Source organism: Myzus persicae, unplaced genomic scaffold, assembly GCF_001856785.1.
Source record: "Myzus persicae strain clone G006 unplaced genomic scaffold, MPER_G0061.0, whole genome shotgun sequence".
In the NCBI taxonomy this organism is placed as follows: domain Eukaryota; kingdom Metazoa; phylum Arthropoda; class Insecta; order Hemiptera; family Aphididae; genus Myzus; species Myzus persicae.
This window is the reverse complement of record NW_019101135.1, coordinates 1,045,027-1,067,450: the sequence shown is the minus strand read 5'-3', so window position 1 is coordinate 1,067,450 and position 22,424 is coordinate 1,045,027. Positions and strand designations below refer to the sequence as shown.

The 22,424-nt window shown below is 34.0% G+C and overlaps 1 pseudogene; it reads right to left on the bottom strand.

The window, feature by feature from the left end:
• Nucleotides 1-14,722: 14,722 nt before the first annotated feature.
• The window catches only part of LOC111027820, a 96,915-nt pseudogene continuing 89,213 nt past the window's right edge, over nt 14,723-22,424 (bottom strand).

Genomic DNA, 22,424 nt, shown 5'->3' with positions numbered 1-22,424 from the left:
CCGCGCGCGGTATAATAACTCAACGAGCAATTATTATTATTATTATTATAACAACTTTTTTTTTTTTTTTAATGTGCATACTATTACACGCAGGTACGCAATATTGTGTCGTCCGCCGTATAATAAATGATTAAAATATATATTTATACACACACACACATGTAATATACGAGCGGCTTATACCAATATGGGTTGGTATGAGTTATTAACCACGATGCACTGTAACCGCGGCTGTAGCGCCCGAACGGTTGTACGAATAGCTCTTTGGATATTATTATTATATTTTATTTTTCATTTTCCCGTATCAATCAAATTCGCTGCTGCTGCCACCGTCGTCGTCGTCGGGCTGGTGGCCGCGGCTTAGTCGTCTCCGGAATGAATGATTGTTGATGTTTTCGTATTTAAAACGGACAACGCGCTCGAGCTCATAATAGCGTGATATTATACTCTATGCTTTGGCGAACGGAATTGAGTCATTAGCTGTTTAGTTAATTTTTTAATCAACTAGGTACATATAGTTTAAGAGTAATCAACGCGATAACTTAGCTGTTTACAGTTAACCTGGAGAATAACACGTTGAGTCTTAATCGTGGTCATTTATATCTATTGACTATTCACTATTGCAATGGTTAAAATGTATTTTTATGTTTTTTGATTAATCACGCATGTCTATTACATTATAATATTGAAGTTTTAAAATATAAAAGGACCAAAAGATGTATCAAGATTTAACAGTTTAAAATAAACGCAAAATGAATAAAAGTTTGACGACGGGAAAAGGTTCACGATCACAATCTTCGAGGATAATCGATTGATAGGAATGATATTACCTAAGCAAAATAATTTAACTATTTTTATATTTTTGTAGTAAAATATAATATTATTATTTGTCAATATCATTCTGTTAACAACTCACTTTTCTTAACTTTCACTTAACCTTACATATTCGAGTAGAATCCATTAACTTATTCGCCATCGATTGTGCGTCCTGTATTATTCGAAATAACGCTATAAATCTGGTGTCAGGTTGGATAAATCGTCATGCTGGCTTTGTCCTCAAAAAGGAAAAATTAATAGTAATTATAATAACACTCGCTAATTATCATATAATAGTAATACTTGAAAGCCATGAAAGCTCATGAAAGCCACCGACCTAAAATAACCTGCAGTGGCGATGGCGACACGAAAGCTTACGGTATACTTATCATATATTAAATAATATTCAGATGGCCGCAGAAAAGTTGGAAGCGAGCCAATTTATGTATAACAATTTAATGTAATAGGTAGGTACATATTATTCATATAGTATTATAATAAAGTATATATATGTCCATACACGATGATCTATTTACCTTGGTATTGTGTATACGTTCGTTTTTTAAATAGAAATCCGCAAAAATTGTGGTCCACACGCCACTCCACTCGTCTAAACTTAAGATGATTATAAAAATATAAATAATTTTTCCAATACAGGTAATTAATTCATTAACATTTTCATATTATTATAGTTTTAAAATATTCTGCTTCCGATGACGACATCATAAGACAGTATCATTATAGAACTGCAATTAAAAAAACACATCGATAAAATAATGTAAGACTGTACTGTTATAACTAGTCCAAAATACTAATATGAAATAAAAACTTTTTTCCCAAAAATTGAGAAAGTCAGAAAATCAGTATTATCGTCGGCAGTAGGTACCGGATTACTCCGTATATATAGGTACGCAAAGTTTCTCTGACACCTGTTCAACGGAGCACGTCTGTTTTCCACTCCACGTGATTGCGTTTTTCTATACATAATACACATTTTTAATGTTGTAAAGTGACCGTCGCCAGATAATAATATTATTACATGCGGCAGATATAATATATTATGCTGCTGGCTGGTATGGCTGTACATAGTTATAATATATATTATCAGGTAGGCAGGCAGTAGGTATACATATAATATATATCCATCCCGAGCATGTCCCAACACTGCACCACAATAATAAATAATTATAATTATAACCGAGTTTGTATATATTATCATGTTGTAGGTATATTATTATTGTTGTTGTTGTTGTGTGTAGTCTGTCTCGGTCGCATATATACACATATATATATAATATAAATGGCTAAATAATCTGTAGGTAACCTAACCTAACCTTGCCTTTGTTGTGCATTACTCGATAAAGGGAACTAAATTATAAAACTAATATACTAACCTAAACTATACCTACTCACCTATCAATCTAATATACTCACAGGTCCCGTGCGTTTTCCGTTCTTTTTCGCGAAGACGATAATATTAAACTCTTACATTATAACATAGCTGATTGTACGACGACTAACGACTGGCGACGAGTGTGATTGATGACTCAGTAAACAAAAAAAAAAATCCCTCTTAATTTAAATCTTTAAATTATATTACGTCGATTTATGCGTCGTTTACTGCAGGTACAAATAAAGAGTTTCAAATTTGGGTGAAGGACTGACTGCTTGAATTTGTATAGTCAACACGGGCTAACGGCCATATATTATATATTCGTGAAAATAACTTATCGAAATGATAAAGTGGAACACAGTCGTTTATCGACTATCACTAAATGTTCGATGGAGACTTTGGTTAACAATTATCAACAAATCACCAACACATAAAAACCAAAGCGTTTGTAGATTATATATACTCGTACCTAATTATATAAACCATTTGAAATTTCTGAACCTGAAGTACCTATATGATAGGCGCAATACGTGTAGCTATAATATCGTTCACTGGAAATTATAGTGATAGACGTTTTATTTTGGGAGAAGGAGGGGGAAGTGGCAATATTTTCGCTACTAGCTCTGAAATCCAAAATACTCCATTGATTCGAACATATAATTTTGTAAGTTATATCTTGTGATGGTAGCGGGGTTGCCTAAGACACGTAAATTATGTTATAATTCAAGATCCGTTGTGCGTACACTGTAGGGAAGACGCCTGAATACCCACAGAAACCCGTCTGTATTGTTGTTCGTTTGAATTTATACATTTTCCAATAAGTGTTTAGATACTCGCTTCTTTACGAGAGATCTTCGAAACCGAGATTGGTCCAGGTAACACGTTTATTCGGTCCATAAATTTATACGTTTTTAATTTTTGTGTAAGCCTATAAAGTCTTATATAGAATTTATCGTGAAATACATTTGCTTGTGCTTATTTTTTTGTATTTGTATTACCTACTTAATTATAAACAATTAATATTACTCAAAGTAATACTATTTAAATATTTAACGATAAGTAATTTATGACGTATGGGATAGTGTGCCAACACATATTGCTGAACGCATGATGATACTTCGGTCTGTATTAATAATGCATTTTCATTCGATAAATTCATCCTCTATTATTTACGCGTTCTGCAAAATGACACGATGACGTTCTGTGCCCTGTCTCGCGTTTTAATATTGATTATTAATAAGACCTTATAACCATACGAGTAGGTATTATATCAAATTGATAGTGGGGATGTAACCACATTTTTTTTTCTGCCATCATGCCATTAATATTATTCGTACATAACTAATATAAATGCACGTAAAATCAGCTACTTATTATTGTTTTTTGCAACCATGCTATGTTCGCAGGTACACGAGTCATTTGTTTGTATACAAGCCACAAGTGTATAATAATATAATATATTACAAACGGCTCGACATGCCAACTTATTATTTATGCTCCTCAGTAGAAGGCATCCGCGATGAAAACAGATACCGTTCACTGTTGCTGCTTCAGGTAGTACTGTTTATTAAATTATAATAATTTACTACAATTAAATTCAAGTCTCGACCATCACTGACGGTGCACGGTAACGTTCCGAGTGCGTATTACACAAAAACATTTAAGTGATTGTTTCAAATTGCAACAAATACGCATGTTATTATATTGTTTGTAGCTGATTCTATTTTCATTTTTATTTTTAACGGTTTTCTGTATAATATTTGTAATTTTACTATCTGCTTTTTACTGTCTACGTATAAGCATGTTCACATATTTAATCAGACGTATATTACTAACCTAATAGTAATTAAAACTTATATGTCGTTAAAAGTTTCGAATTTTAAGATTTAGGGTGGAAATAATAATTTAAAACCGTGGCTAACGGAACCTTATCGTACGAATAATTATTATGAACGAAAACGTGGGGGTAGGCCAGTTTTGCAGTCGTAAAATCACCCCATTTTAACAAACCGGAAATCAAGTTTATTACTCTTAACGTCATACGTAAATCGATCATTTTTAATATTTAGGATTATTTTAACTACCCTGCGGAATTATAATGACTTTCACAAAAAATACGTGTGCCCGCTTGGCGTTGAATTTCAAATCATTAAATCCGGAACATATTAAAAGTTATATGTGCAGATACGTGTTGTAAAACAACGGAGGTTATTAACTATTATTCTACATAAATGTTTCAAATCGACTAATTTTCTAAAATTCTATGTGTTCAGTCTTCAAGTTCATAATTTAGTTGATTTGTGTACAGCACATTGTTAACCATATCTGAAATTATCGCCTCCGTTAATCTAATCGGTACGGTACAACAATAGGTGCTTGGGTGTCTATATGATATTTCTAAACGAAAGGTAATACCATGACCTTGGTATATATTATGCTTATACTACCCCGGGGTAAATCTAAAAAGTCGGCCAACATTTTTGCTATTGCATAGTGCGATGAGCTTCGTTAATGACATGATGTTATTTCTTTTTTTTTTTTGGTATGTCATTACGAGCTTGTTTATCAATGATTTATAGAAAACGAAATGAAATACTTAGGTATACGTAGGTACTAGACAGCAGTAAACTACCGTAATATCTGTAGTTATGATTTATGATTTTGAAAACGAAAGGATTGACCCCCCACATACCGTGGTTACCATGGTATAATTAAAGTATTTGATATTGCAGGGCACATGATATCTGTTGTGATTTGTGAAGAAACAATATGTAACACGACTTAAATAAGTATGTGTAGATTTGCAGTGCTGTAATAAGATACTTTCAATTAGTATCTAGAAAAATATAAATTTGTTTAGAAAGTATTTACTTAAAAGTTAATAACAATAGTAAATGATATAAAATATATTATATTCTACAATAATAATTAAATACAATAAATGCAAAGTTTTCGGTGATGAGAAGTAACTAGTAAGTCAAACAAAACTATTTGAGCAACACCGATTATTTTTTGACATACAGCACTGAATTTATTCAACTTACCATGCTACTTATAGTAAAACAAATCACATTAATGGCAATATAAAGATACATCATACAATATACTTGGTTTGTTGCAGGAAATATTGCCTTCACTCAAAATTGTTTTAAGTGTGCAATAATTTATCATTGACTTTAAACTTAACACATACATTACAGTGACTTATTCAACGAAGTATACTCAACACCTACTATACAGCAGAGAAGTTATCTATTTTCCCCTTTATTTTTTTGTAGCTGCAAGGGTGAGGGTATGGGCCAGGAGTCCTCCATCTATTCATATATTAAATACATATTATCTATGGTTCCTGAACTCTCTATAGGTACAGCGTGTCACATCATAGTTTACAATATTTCATATTTGTCATATGTAACGGGCCAAGATCCCAGTAAATAAAGTACAGAAACTTCAGACGATGTACAATAAATATAAAACCAAGGAAGATTTAGGATGTAGAAAATTAAACTAATAATAATAAAGATTACACAAATTAAACTTCACGTTTCACATAATATAATCTCATAGAATACACTTAAACATAATTCGATAACTTTACAGTATTAAAATTCATTAAAATAGGTGGCGACCGTCACCCAATAGCATCATACTGTCTATCTGCTGATTCCCTACATAGTTAGTACTATTCTTAGAAACGACAAAGAGAAGTTGGGACCTTCTGGAAATGGAGAGAATTTTATAAAATTCACTTGCGAAGGCAAAGCAGAAGCATCAATCAATCTGTGGTAATAAAATATAGGACTAAAGACCACATATTAGACCATATACTCATAGATGAGCCCTGTGAATTAAAAATCGGATAAAAGGCGCCAGTGTTGGTATAAACCATAAAGTATGAATATTTTGTGCACCGGTCATTCAGTCTCTTACTCTTGCACCCTCTATCTCGGCTCACGACGCATAACAAAAGTATGGGCAGGTCCAGTCTATTATGGACATAATAGGTCTATGGTTAGCTGTGACACGCCTGTCAGCTAAGGAGGTAATCCCCAGCGTTTGCAATATATCTTATGGCGGGAGTCATGCAGAGGACGGGCATTTATTTTGAGCATTTGAGCTCCGGATGACATAAAACGTCTTTGAACCCACTCTGAACGGTACGAATCTACTTTTTCAAAAAAATAATATGACGACGTACATCGGTGGACTACGTCTGGTCTGCAGTCGATTTGCGTGCGCATCGCGAATGATTTCATAAACACGTTCTCCGTTCCCAGTATTATACTGACAGTCAAATCGTATACACTATTATGAATATAATATGTTCGATAAAATACCAATTTTTTTATTTCCTATAGAATCATAGGTAGACATTATTATTGTTGCGAGTAGGAACATTTTTTTTTTTTTTGTACAGTCGTTCCGTAGAAACGGTGCTCTATGTATATTATGTACACGACGATGAGCCATACTATTATATTAGAAACTTGAGTGTGTGTTTCAAAATAATGTGCGTAGGTACGCCTACAATAATAAAGCCGACGGAGACGATGGACAACTTATCTAAATAATATATAAATGTGTATAGTAGGTATATACTCGGTGCGGACAGGTAGATGAAGTGTTGAAGAGATGCAAGACGAATACATGTCATATGTATAAACCTAAGTGTTTAGGCGTAATATCAGGCGTGGGGAGATGATAATTATCGCGCGTCAAGTTGTGTACCATGCGGAAGGATAATAAATAAAATAAGAATTTTACTTTAAAAGAATAATTGTTAACTATCAATTGAGATATATTCTAGTCACATATTTTTTTTGTTTTTTTTTTTTGAAACGCACCATGTACAAAATATAATATTTATAGCTAATAACGTTTTACAGTTCGATTGCAGCAACCGTTTTATAGAATTTATATTTTTCCGACGTGAAATGTATATTCCTGCCAGAAATAAAATGGGTAAACAATCAGGAATGTTTCTCGTCGTTAAGACACCGTACGTCGTTATTAATAATTAATGTTTTACATCACTGCATATTTTGCAAATTAAAACAGTGAAGATTTAAACTGGGTCAGTCAGAGACCTGTAAAGAGTACACGCGGCCGCAGATCCATGTCCTGCGTATACTGTGTGGGATACATAATATATTTTAATATTTACTGTCATAATAAAAAAATGTAAAAAATAATTTGGCTCGTGACCTGCGGTGTCTTTACCTAAAGAGTACAGCTCAATAAAAAAAAATGTAAATAATTAACAAAGTGGTGTCAAACTGAAAACAAAACTGTACAATATGAACGCGACCACCCAATAAATCGAATGGGTTCACCATCAAAATTCTAGAAAAGTTATCTGCTATCGGTCATATTATGAATTTTCACATACGAATAATATTATTATTCGAATAATGATTAAATGACAACGCAGCAGCGCGTAATATTTGTCCATTCTCTGCGGGGGGAGGGTGAATTTTCACGATTTTAAGTTGTTGCGTAACATAATATGTCTGATGACATTTTACTACAAGAGGTGTACAATGTACATAGTTGTCGAGTGAAGCGAAAATGCATCTGACAATAAAGATAATACTATATACCTATATTCGGCTCTTAAATCACTCTCGTGGAGTCCAGTTTGAGAACCTCTGCAGTAGTCGTTTACACATTACACATACTTATTCGGTACCTACGGTGAACAGTTCGTGTATCGTATTTCGACGCCGACTCACACCGACACGGGCGGATGAATTTTTTTTTGTTGGCAACGTGAACAGTTTTTTTTTTCTGCACAAATAGTAATTTTTTACGCGGAATTGGACTTCGTCCAGCCAACGGTACAATAATATTATCATAGCGACGGTTAGGTCTCTCACTCTCTCCCTGCAGCAACTATAAAATAGTGGACACGAATAACAGGGACTATAATATAACACGTTGCGAGTTTAAAGTTTTTTTTTATACAGGGTGTCCCTCGGACTTCTGTCGAGGAGTGTGTGTCCTAGGAATCACCTGTTGTTCGATAGTCAACTCGATTCAGTGGCACAGTTTGAGTTTTTTTTTTTTAGAGATGCACCAACATTTAAGCAGGCATATTTTGCTGGCGAAAGCTTGTACAACAGTTGTCGCTTTCTGCAACTATGGCGGACACGAGAAACAGAGACTCCATTAAACATCTGGGAGGTAAGTATAGAGTGTTTGTAGTTTTTTTTATACATGTTGTCTCTCGCAGTGTGTGTCCTAGGCCAATTTTTTATCACCGCTGGGTCTCTTTTTTTACACCACGTGTATTTTTACGCACGTATAATGTACATGTATAGGTATATGACCATGCGTGGCGAATTTTTGAGGCTGAAGTGTTTATATTTAATATTTTAATGAATTAAAAATTGTAGAATTGCAAGTCGGAAGTAGCTTTTGTCACGCGTATAACAGTAATAATATAATATACGAATCTATAAGATATAATATAAATCACCTAAATACGTATTACATAACAGTTACATTTTTCATATTGTTATATTTTGACTTAAATTCGACGGCCATGTACGCTTTGTAAATTTTATGGCAAGCCAATAAGGTGCAGAAAAGAATAAGGGTGACCCAACACACCCTGCCACGCCCCAAATGATGGCGCTACCGTAGAAATCCTATACAATACGGTCGTCGAGTATAATGCTATTATACCCGAATAATTTTAATAAAAGTTAATTTGGCTTAAAATGCGTATCGTTCGAGTGGGATTTCATGACATTGAGTGGTAAGGCTATGAGTTTTCAAAGGACGGGGAAAAAATCGAGCATTTCGCATCAATGAGTGTTGAGTTGTCCACAAAACCCGACTGCAATTTATTTGGCTTTTAAAATATTTACTCACAACTATTAAGTATTATTACATTACAATCGTTGTCCATCTCTGTTTTTAGAGAAATGCACTCGATAAAATTTTTTTTTTCCGTTTAATGCAGCCGAGGACTAGAAATTATTACCCGCATTTTTGCATTTCGATGACTATTCTAATGACACAATATTGAGAAAAATAGCGATTGTCTGGTCTACGGACACGGTGAGTCACCCTGTATATATCCATATATATATACCAGTGTATATATGTTAGGTTAGGTTATGTTGGGTACTTACTTGTGTAAGATAATGTACTGCAGTACACACGGTATACCGAGCACATTAAAAACACGACGCGCGCGACACGTCGTCGACGTGTTCGTAACGGACACGTCCACCTCCTCCTTCTGCTCAATTTCATATATATATACATATATTCGCGTGCTTTCGGTACACAATAATATTATAATAATATGTACAATATCTCACCACCCCGATCCCGCCGTGTACTCCTATATGCATAGGTATTATTCTTAAAACACAATAAAAACGTATATATACATATAGCGGATAAGTTGTCGTTACACTTTACACGCGCACACAACATAATTTATTTCGGCCCACGTATAAAACACACTTTGCGACGGCCCGTGGGAAGGGGGTGGTTTATTGTGAGCACGTCATATACACAAGTTGTATAGGTACCCGCAATGTGTTTTATTACATTATACATCGCGCGAGTTTTCGCGGTTGGTCTTATTCTACGGTATCACTGTACTATATAGGTACGATACATTGAACTTCAGACTTCAAAAATTGTTAAAGATATAGTGCAATAATAATACAGTGATCGGAATTGTACGTATGTACCGCTATGTGTATCTGGTTGTGGTTAGTATATCTTTGGTGAACGTGAGTGTTGCATTTTGAGTGTGTTGTGCGCAATCGAGAAGGTTTTATATTTAAAATAAATAAAAAATAATTTAATATAAGTTTTGGTGTACATTTAATTTTTACCTAATTTAACCTATGTGTATTTTTATGTAGAAAAACTAAAAATTATCAACGAATAGAATATAGGAGTAGGTACAAAAATGGTAGGCGTTTATTATAGGTTACACATAGGTTATATGTGAACTTATGTGAATCTAAAACAAGTATCTTATTATTATTATTTGTATTGCTTAATTTTATAAATTATAATACAATATCATGAAAAAAATATTCTTGAATGGATTTATAAGTATATTATAATACCTAAATATACACTAAAAATTAATTTGCCGTGTTCGCCTTTCTTTCTTTATGGTGCAGCATAATAATATAATATAATTCCTGTGTCTAGGATTTTATTTTTATGTAGGTATTTGTACCTGGTACATAGCTCATGCGGAACTGCTTACAAGGATTTTATGTGTTTAGTAAAATTATTTACGAGTTTTGCAGAAAGAAGAAAACATTTGTATTGTAGTGCAAACGACTTTCACTCTCAATTACATCAAAGTCACCTGTTCGAAATCATAACACTATTTTTCAATTGTTTGCTTTCTCACTCGTTTCGCTATTGTTGACGGAACTACCCACTACCAGCTTAATCTAGGAGGAGGAATGAAACCGTTAGATTTTTTTTTAACTAAAGGTACATTTATTGAGTATATAGTTTTAGAAAGACCAGCTTATGCTAGCACGTAGAATTACAAAAATATTTTTTAAAAATAAACTTTTTGACATGAGTTAAAAAAAAGGTATATAATATATTGTGTGTTAAATTTTTAAATCAAACAAAGAAAACACCGTTTATGAATAATGCCGAAAACAGGTACACTTGCCCAATAATATATTAGTATTTTATGGAAAACTAAACGAGACGACGACCGCGTATATATATGGTACTTACTTATAACTATTTATGAGTAACCAACTTTAAACATATTTTGATTATATTTTTTATTCTCTAGCCGCCTGAAATCGTAAAAAAAAAAAAAGAGAAGAACTGTCTCGTAGAGCCGGAAACGATGTGCTCGCTGACCATCGTCTCGGTCGGTGTCGCATACGGCGGCCGCCGATGGGTATAAATCATTTTCCACCGGACAAGCTAATGTCCTATCTAATTTGGCAACGACCTGAGCAATATAATAATATTATTATTATACGAACGTAATTTGTGGTAAAAATAAAATAACAGTATTCACGCAATATAATAAATATAATCGTATTCCTTTTATAACCTAACCTTATTAGATATTATTATTATTATAACCACCGCAGAGGCCGTAACTCATTGGCGATGACTGTAAAACGAAAACAAAAAACAAATTTCACTTACCTCACACACACATATATATATATATATATATATAAATACATATACATATTATTTTCGTGTACATCGATAAGTAGACACCACCGACGCCGTGTACATTATTTATATACATATATATGTGTGTGTGTGTGTGTGTGTGTGTGTTACAGAGGTGGTGGTGGCCATTAAATAATCGTTAAGATGGGAAAACTATCGGCGGAACGCACATTTCCTGTTAACGAAAAAACCATATAATGCGCATACGAGAATATATATATAGAAGACTTGCCACGTATTCGTGTATAGTACCTAGTACACATTATAGAACGTGTACGCGCCAAGGGTGGAAGGGGGAGAGAAGTGAGAGAGATCGGTTCGACCGACTTTATTACGGTCGAAGGGTTGAAATTTCGTGTAAACACAATCCGTCGCCAGGGTGGGCCGTTGGATCGTTAAGAAATCCGAGGTTCACGCGATATATTATACACAATAATCACGTCGTCAAGACGAGACTAATAGTACGAAAAACAAAAACAACAACTGTTATAATAACAATATACTATAAACACTCGTGTATCGTGCAGTCGTGCACCTTACACATAGACCGGAATACAACCCACGTCGGGTTTCATCCATACCTGTTGAAAATACTTTTGAAATGTGTTTGATTTTAAATTTACTACGATCTGCAAGCATATATACGTATAATAAAATAACCAAATTTCATGAAGAATAGTTGTAGTCATTAGGACATTAGGTGGGAAGGGAACGTTCTGCGACACCGACATTTGAACTCTGTGGGTTTTCAAAATAAAAATGTTTGATATAAATAATATTTATTATTTAAATAATAAACTTACATAAGAGGTATTAACAAACATGTTATTTTCTAAAAAAAAATGTTAATACGTTTTAAAAAATATTTCAAATAGTTTTAAATACTATAAATTGTCAACGAGAGTTCTTCGCGGGACTTGTATTAAATGTCTATGTATTAGGAATTTCTTCCAGATGTAGATAAATATTTTAATATGATAATTAAATATGAATTAATAAATAAATTAATATTAATTATGATTTTTAAACTGAGGGACGACAATGAGTCAAAGAAAAATGTTCATACATTTAAGCATAGAATCATACTTATTGTGATTTTTTTAATGTATTGCATTTAAGTAATCACAAAATAATCAAATAGATATTTCGAATATTTATTGTTTAACCTACAAGTACCTTGTACCTATAACATGTATGTATACATTTTTTTTTAACAAATTCACTTGTTTGATTAACCACGTGACCAACGACCACGATTGCAATATTATCATTGTGGTTTCTTAAGGTTTTTATAATTTTATATTGTCTACGCTTACAAGCCGACGACCACAGCATATTAAAATACATATAATATAAATACATAATTCGATTAGTTTCTGGCTTCGAAAATTTCATGATATTTTTACAAGAACCTTTTCAACAACCAGACATTTAAGTCTGTTTTTTCCTATTAAGCTGTTATAAATATAACGTAATATTTGCGGTTCTTTTTGTGTGTGTTTTCTGAAGTGTTTGGGCTCGAATTTGACTCGGCCTGTAAATGGTAAAATAACGATTAACGTCAGTTTGATGTATAGCGAATTAGGAACAAATCGACAATATTTAACGACCTGAAAAATTGCTCAATATTATCTTTTTACACATAGATACAAAAATAACGATAACACGTAACTTAAAAAAGGCATGCGACCAACTATTTTTGAAATAGCAGCTACTTGGAAACACATCATCACACACGTCGGTTATATATTACTTATACCTAGACAGTCTTCAGCAGTCGTTACAGTTCATATTATTTTATACTCTCATCTATCACCTTTCACACTCTGAACGCGCTCACTTTTTGACGTAACTCGTACCTACATTGCCGATACCTATATCCACATAGTTTACGCTCATAAACCATAAGTGTTATAGGTATACTTACGATATCGTTTTTTTTTTCATTCGTTTCACAACACTGCTTCAGATCTACAAACAATTTCCCTTACCAAAGTCAAAATTATTATATAGTCACCTGTTGTTGTATCCGTTTTCTGAATTGTCTGCAGTCCTTATTTCCCATACAAATTGAACACGAACGGGCTCGTATACTATGCGTGTGACAATGATGATCAGTTTAAACAATAAACCTTATTTCCAAGTTAATATTTATAATTTTATGCATACAACTCGCCTAGTTATTTTTGTTTACCATAACGATTTCGATTTGTTTCTTTTATCGAAATATTACAATTTACTTCACTATTATAGTATAGGTAAGTCAACATTATGGTCACTATTGTGAGCTCGTATGTAAAGATATTATAATGTTATGTTAACATGTTCGTTCTCTGACTCGTCTGGAGCTCTTATTGTCGAGCAAATTGAATACAACGTGCTCGCATAATAATGATAATCAATATAAACAACAAAACCATAGCATGATCTACGGATCATACTTAATATGTTTTTTATTTGTTGTTGATTCGCGTTTCTATGACGATATACAAAGCGTCACCCAAAATCAGTTGGAAAACAAAAAGCTTTAACCAAAAAACATATCTATATTATGTTAATTATAAGTCAATAAACGTTCCAATGTATTTATTTATTATTTTTATATACTTAAAACGTGTGCTCAGTTATTTTTGTTTACTGTAACCATCAACGATTAATTTCGTTTATCAAAATATTACAACATTATTATATAATAATAATATAGTCGATAACAAATATTACGCAGGCACACCGTATAAACTCGCTTTCGTTGAATGACTTGTGACCTCCGCAGACGCGCCTGTACCTAATTTTGGTTTTTGTGTCGTTCTATAACACTTCTGGTATTTATTTTTTTTTTATATAAATATATACAGCACACTGAACACAAGCTAAATCGTATGCACAAAGATTTATGTCTCCTATTGTAAACAGTCGCGGCGGGTGTGTTGTATGTAAATTGTTTACAAAATATGTTAACCCCCGTTAATCACCATATTTTGCCGTCGTCGCACGAAAACCGTTTATTTGGAAATCGTTACCGTTAAGTCGTATAATATATATTTTCACATAATATAACACAAGGGTAACTATAATATTATTGCTGCGTTTAGATCACCGAGGCCGATTTTAACCGTTTTACTTCACTGGTCCATGGCGCACATATGGGCAATTTGGAACGGTAAATGTTTATATGTTCCGACCACATGTTCGACATTTCATTTTGCCTGTCATTTTCTTTTTTTGTGTATAAGGGTGTTTGTAAACAAGAAGGATATTAAGTCATCGGTAGGCAGGTAAGTAATTTAATGCTAAATAATAATAAACAACGAGTATAAGAACAAAATAGATTTTAATAATATTTGCTAAATAGGTATATCGAGGGTGGATAAGACCCTCGGACAGTATCTTAACAAATTAAAAAAAAAACAAATAATGATCATAAAAAATTAATTCTAACAAAATAATTTAGACAACTTAAATTCGTATTTTGTACAATTTCTAAACGTAATGCCGTTAATGTTTGTAATCCGCTATGTCACTGGCAAAATGTTAAATATTACAGCTATTAAAGTATACCTATAATAATATGTATAACGTACATTAAATGATTAAAAGCAAATTGTGGGCGTGGTGAAAAATCAACATTAAAACGCGACAAAAAAATAATATATTATACAGGTAGTTAATTATGATATTGATATGCGTATAAAAAAATTTGCTTAAATCCTTTTTTTATATCACTGGTTTTGGTTTTAATGAGATCAAGCGATTTACACGCTTTAAAAAAAAAAAAATTATTTTGATTTTATGCTCGAAAGCTAATAATATGATAAAATGGTTAGGATTATTATACTTTTATATATTTTCTGTATAAAACGATAATGAAATGATAAAACGGGTTTACATAGTGGTATAGTTTTTTAGTGGCAAAACCAAAAATACAACAATGGTCGGAAGCAATCTTTGGTTTATTCTCTTACGCGCTGAGAAGAATAAAATGATTAAAGTCGTGTGCAACATAACTATAATTAAGTGATTTCCGAGATGTATGGTATAAATGGATTATTTAGTTAAACATAATATATTTATATATCGTTAAACTAAAATGACAATAATATAATATATTATATATATTGTATATATATATATATATATATAATATTATATGTATGTATATTTAAAAGAAAGAGAGTTTGAAATAAATAATATTAAACGTAAACATTGTTTATATATGCATCTCTAATTAATTAGGACGTGTTTACAAAAACTTTAACAAAATAACAAAAATATTATACATTTTTTATCCCACTAGGTATTCTTATACAATAATAATAATAATAATTGTTGTTGTTCATATACGTACGAGGAAATGTGTTTCACTATTGACTATATTATGTACACTTATCATTAAGTTCGTAATTCTAATTATTACAAATATATTTTATAATTATATAATATTGAAATTTTAAATCTAAAATTAACGTTACTAGTATACATTTTTTTTTAAAATACACTCCCGGTATAATCGATAAACCGGCGGTGGTCACTGGCGCACGGGCGTACGATAGTGGTTACATCGGTATAATCCGGTAAGATGGAAAAAAATTGGAACATATTGGTCGCGATATACGCTTAATATTTATTAATATGACAAAACTCAAGGACAGTGAATTTTATTTTTATGACTTTTAAGTTTAAAAAACACAACGCAACGTTTATGTTTCTTGTTCGAGAATTATTACCGACTGTGAACACTGTACACATAATATACGTGTCGCTTAGGTAGGTACTGTGATATTTTAAACGTATATATGTATATACACACCGATTATATTATTATAATAATATATTATCAGTGAGTGTTGTCAGTTTTGTCGATATGGGCGGAGGACACTTAATAAAATATATAATATATACAAGCATAATATAGGTGTCGTCTAGAAATTTAGGCTAAGAATCGCGAAAAAAAAAATAGTACAATGAAGGGCGAGTGTCGGCAAGAGTGGAGGTGCGGGACCCCTCGGGGGATCTGCAGCGGGGAATCGGGTCAATCATTCCGTTAATCAGCCTAGTATTGTGCGCGCGACGCAGCCGGGGGACACGACCGGATCATTAATCACACGACCGCAGACGATTAAAAAAACGAAAATAATAATAATGATAATAATAATAATAATAATAATAAATAAATAAATAATAATAACGGACGAGACGGAAAAAAGGCGAGAAACGATAGATTTCATTATTGTATAATAATGTGTATTATTATTATTATTCATTAATAGTGTGCGCGGAGTTCGCGCGTGTGGGCTACTACAAACAGCAGTATTATATTATTATTATTATTATTACTATACAGGTACCGTGTTATTATTATTATTATTATTAATAATATTTGTTGCCGCTGTCCAATGTTTGCTTTACAGGAGAACCGATGATATTACACACGTCGACGGTACTTACGCGGTTTGACCCGAAATGGCGGCGAGGTCGCGGTCGTTTGTCCGTCACTTATCCGTTCTTTTTGTTTTTTTTCTACCATTTTCGAATGGCGCACACGCGTGTACTCATAATAATAATATGCATGCGCGATAGTCGTATGATATATTATTATTATTATTATTATTTTCTCTAGCGCACAATAGTCGTTCGTTAAGGTGTCATTGTGCGGCCCCGGCGACGGCCGACGACCGAATTCCTACGGGTCAACTGCAGCAGCGGGCACTTGTTTCCGTGTGCAGAAATACGGCGAGAAAAACAAAACTCACAAAACTCACAAAAACTCTACCCCCCTTCTCCACCACTCCGCTCGGCGATCGTTTCCTACCGGTCGCTCTGGCTCGTCGTCGTCGTCGTCGTCGACTATACCGCAGCCGCGTCCCGTCGTACCGAATAATAATATAAATATTAAATACAATACAATAATAATAATATATAAAAAACAAGAGGATATCACACATTATTATTGTTATCGTCAGCTGTTACGTGTAACGAGCGCGCGACCGTTGACCGACACGATCACCGGTGTGTACTAGTTGCGGTCATAATCAAAAATTACATACTAGTTGCGGTCACCCCTCAAAAAGGTTACATACTAGTTGCGGTCATCCATCAAAAAGGTTACATACTAGTTGCGGTCATTCAAATAATAATAACTAAGTATACTAAATAATATAATAAAATATAGTTTATATGATGATTAAATATGAAATTAATATTTCGTTTATTTATTGAATTTAGAAAAATGTATTAATCAACATTTTCCTTCCCATTTATATCGAAAAGATAAAAGACTTAGGACTGTCTACACTATTATTTTTTGTGTAGTTATGGTTAAAAATGTTGATACCTACTTATGTTTATATTACGTGGTTAAACTTGTGTCAAAATATAGTATATAATAGTAAACTTGTGTCAAAATATAATATATAATAGTATAATAATAATAATAATTATACATTTTAAAATTTTGTAGGTATAAATTGAAAGGAAATTTTATTTATAAACTTTACAGATAAGTAGTGGTGTTCCCACATATATACACTGTGTGCATTATATACAACTATGATAAGGTATGACCGCAACTAAGATATTACCTAAATTGGTGTGACCGCAACTGTTATATCTGTTTATCTCAAAAATCGTCATGACCGCAACTAGTATGCCGACACGATCACATCACAAGGCCGGAACCATTTGCCTGCAGACCGGAGACTGCTGCTGCTGCTGCTGCTGCTGCTGGCCGTCGACTGCGTACTCGCCGCCGGCCTTTGGCGCGGGCACCATTCCGACGCCGACGCCGCCGCCGCCGTTCAACATCATCAATTGCTGTTGCTGCTGGTGCTGGTGCTGGTGCTGGTGCTGTTGCTTGTGCTGCAGTTGGTCGCCTTTGGACGACGGATGGTCCATCAGCTGCTGATGCTGCGCCACCACCGCCGCCGCCGCCGCGTTCTTGGGCTGGTGCCGTTTCTTGTGCAGCGCCAGATGATCGGACCGGGCGAAACACCGCTCGCACACCTCGCACCGGAACGGTTTGTCGCCAGTGTGCTTCCGGTAGTGTCTGGTCAGCTCGTCCGACCGCGCGAAACTCCACTCGCACGCCGACCACGTGCACCGGTACGGTTTTTCGCCTGGAAAATAAAAACAAGTCCCACGCCGATTTAATACACGTCGTTTGTACGTCGAGATGATTTTAACACACAAAATCGTCGTATGATATTATTTATGATATTATGTACATTTTATGACACGTATTGGGGGGGGGGGGGCGTGATGGGTATTATTGCAGTTGTTGTCGTCGCGTTATTATTATACACGGGCAGCGCTATTATATTATTGTTTTAGGGAACACAAGTATTATTATAACTTCATACAAGCGATGCAATGTATAATATTATGTTATAATTCAAAATGAAAACAAATGTTGAGTTATAGAAACTTAAAAAATTAGGCATTTTGTTCATCTTGAAGTTTCTGAAAATTGTTTTGATATATTGTTGCATTCTCGCTATAATCTATTTTCATTACACTTCAAGATATAGTTGTCAACATTTAGAATGGAAAAATTATTGTAAATGGCCAAGGTGTGAGTCATTGGTATTTTGTGTACTGCAATCTTCATGTATGAATAAAAAATTATATTTATTTGATAAAGTGTTTACTACTTTTTCTCAATGTCAACAGCGGTTCATTTATTTAGGACAAACAGATTTACATTACTTTCTGAAATATTTGGAGGGGCAGAGGGTGTCTAAATGCGCTTTGGCCTACGACAATTCATATATTTTAATGACTCATATCGAAACGTTTCCGTGGCAGTGCTGTACATAGCATATACTCGTAAATCGCACGTGCATATTATTCTAAATGTGTGATCTCCCCCGGGGGTATTGCAATAATATACGGATCGATCGACGCCACAACATTCCATTCGCGAGATTCGTATCAATCATGTAGGTATCTACAATGTGTGTGTGTGTGTGTGTGTGTGTGTGTGTGTGTGTCCGTGTGTGTGTATCAAATGTGGTTGTTTGTATGTATCTATATGATTATCCGACGACGAGGTGCGACGAGAAAGCCGCGTCAAACGATATATAACTGTATAAGTGTATAACATATACTGCTCGCTCCTATTTTATTTTTATATATGTGCATAGGTATCTACTCGACGACGCGCCGTTAAAAACGTTATCCTATACCGCGAATACTGTATAAATAATATGTATAATATAAGACTCCGCAACTCCGAATAATAATTTATTATTTATAGGTGTACTATATAAACCATGGGCGGCCAAGCGGTCGATGGCGGACAATTTCTAAGTCGATCATGTTAGAATTAATTTTTAGGGACGAGCGCACGAGTTGTAGTGAACAAATTGTTGATAAGTTTTGTCTGTATAATTTTTATCTTTTATTTTGGTTTCGTATTATTCGTAGTAATTATTAATTAGGTAGTTTATAATACTTATTGTATGTTTATATACACTTTATGCAAGTATGTTTCTTAATAATTATAGTTATTCAATAAGAGTTTGGCCATCCCTGCTATGAACTAAAAGAGCTATGTAGAAATATATCTGGACGAAAAATTGAAACTGTGACACCTATAGGTTATAATACTAGATTTTAAACACTTACATAATATGCTGTTTTTACCTAACTACATTACTAAAATTATTATGATTGCCCGTTTGATTGAATTTTATCCATGGTTTGCTTGCAGCGATTTTACGGAACCCTACCAAAAACCATAACAATGTCGACTGAGATGAAATTATTGAATCGGAAATAGTTTCAGTTATCACTATAATTTCAGATATTTGTAAACCTACAATGATATAGCTATTGCCGAATCTTATTTTTTTTTTTAATAATTAATAAATTCAACGTTTTTCGATACGTATATCTAGGATGGGAAAAATATTGTGTTATGAAAATATCGATTGCAGAAATGATGTGTTTGGCCAGCTACAATACGTACACTGCAGTACACTAGTACGTCTGTATTAAAGCTGCCGGAGCACACAGTCCCTATTTATCGCTCGCCGCGAGACGGAAGAGAGAAAAATGACAAATTATACGCCCGTTTCACCGCGGCCCACACTCCGTAGGCAAGTAATCCGTTCGTAACCGTTTTCGTTTTAATTGGTCTCGATTGACTGCCCGCGATTTCGAGTAGGCCATCGCGGACGACAATGAAGTATTCGAAAAGCTAAAGACAAAAAAAAAAAATTAACACACAGAGCATTATTATATTATGTATAATGCGGATGTGGGACGCTTCGCCGGGTAGTACCGCGAGTGCACTACATACATTTATATTGTATATTATGATAATGTGCGCTTTGGTCGCGAATTTTTTCTCTCGGCTCGCGCCATTGTCTCGCGACGTGCCGCGGCGGCGGCCCACGTCCCGAGTCCGCCGCCGCAGTCGTTTATTATATGCATATTATTATTATTATTATTATTATGTACAGCGGTCGTTGGCGCGCAAACAATGTAACGATTGTGTTCGGATTCGGAACCGAGTGCGATCGAAGCCCACTCGACATTTTTGTTTGTGTATAGTGTACAGTAAACGCGCACAAGACGGCCCAAAGGGGTGAGCACGTCCTTGACCCAGCTGCTCCGACAGACGAGTCGACGAGTATACGTCTAAATGTCTAATATACGTGTAGCATTAAAATGACACGTGTACAAATAATAAATAACTATATAATACTGTCTCATTACGTTCGCGTAATGTCCAATATAATATGATATAGGTAGGAACACACTCGAAATCCGACTTAAGGTTAGACAACTTACACGCTGCCATTTGCATTCTATATCACGAACAAACACCCCGATAATCGTGGAAAACAGGAAGACATTATATCCAATAAGGTAACCCTTTATTTTATACCAAACTAATAATACCCGGCTACACATCAATCATGAAATATCATACTATACAGTTCTCGAGTTAAAAAAAAGTTGGAAAAAAAATCAAACTTCTTACATTAGATCCGAGCCTACGCGGGTAATATTACCTATATCACACGGATCGCGATGAACTAAAAAAGGATCACTCAGCAGGAACATAGTGCGCATGACACAAAAAACGTGCGTGGGCGTTGAATAAAAAACACACACCCTCTGCAGACGCGTATTCGAATCGCACTGATGACGGATACGATGACGCCGGCGCGTTGTCGTGATTTCGCGTCGCAAATAGTATACGCTCCGATTGGCGCGCGCCTTACAATACGGTCTATTATATTACAATATTATAATAGGAAATAAAGATAATGTATGTAAGCGAATCGTCGCCGACGTAATATATATCGAAATAATACAATCGATTACGCGATCATAACATAATGTACCTGTACCTGGACGCATATCGTTATAGCACACGACAGTAAAATATTATAATTTTTCCATGCAACACTAATACGATACGGTGTAATAATATAACAAAATAATAATACGATAAACCGTGTAGTGACGTACGTAATCGTATACTGTCGAGTAGTGCAGGCTGAAGCCGAGTCGCGTCCCGCTAAAAACAAAAATCGTGGAAAATAAGATATGATCGTATCATCATGTGTAATAAATTATCGTTTATTTTATTCCAAACTATATATTATAATATTGTATGGATCTCGAATATATGGAAGAAGGCAGGATTTCTGAGGAGTAATTTCTGAAATTAAATTTGATTTTTTAATAGAGTTTTCTCAAGGTGTGTAAAAATTAGAAACGATCGTTGCATTTCGAAGTACCTACCTTTATTAATTCATAACATTAAAAATGCATTGAAGATACTCGTTTTATAGATTTAAATATTTGTTTGTTATCGTAATTATAATAAGAATAAAAGTACCCAACGATAGTACGTAATATTTGAGAATTGTGTGTGTAGTATGAATTGTAGCATTCGTAGTGTTGCTAATTTATCACAACAAAATTAATGTAATTAAAAAAAATCAATACAATTTTTTTTTTAAGTTTCTCTTGGCAATTTCCGGAGGTCGGAAATTTTCCC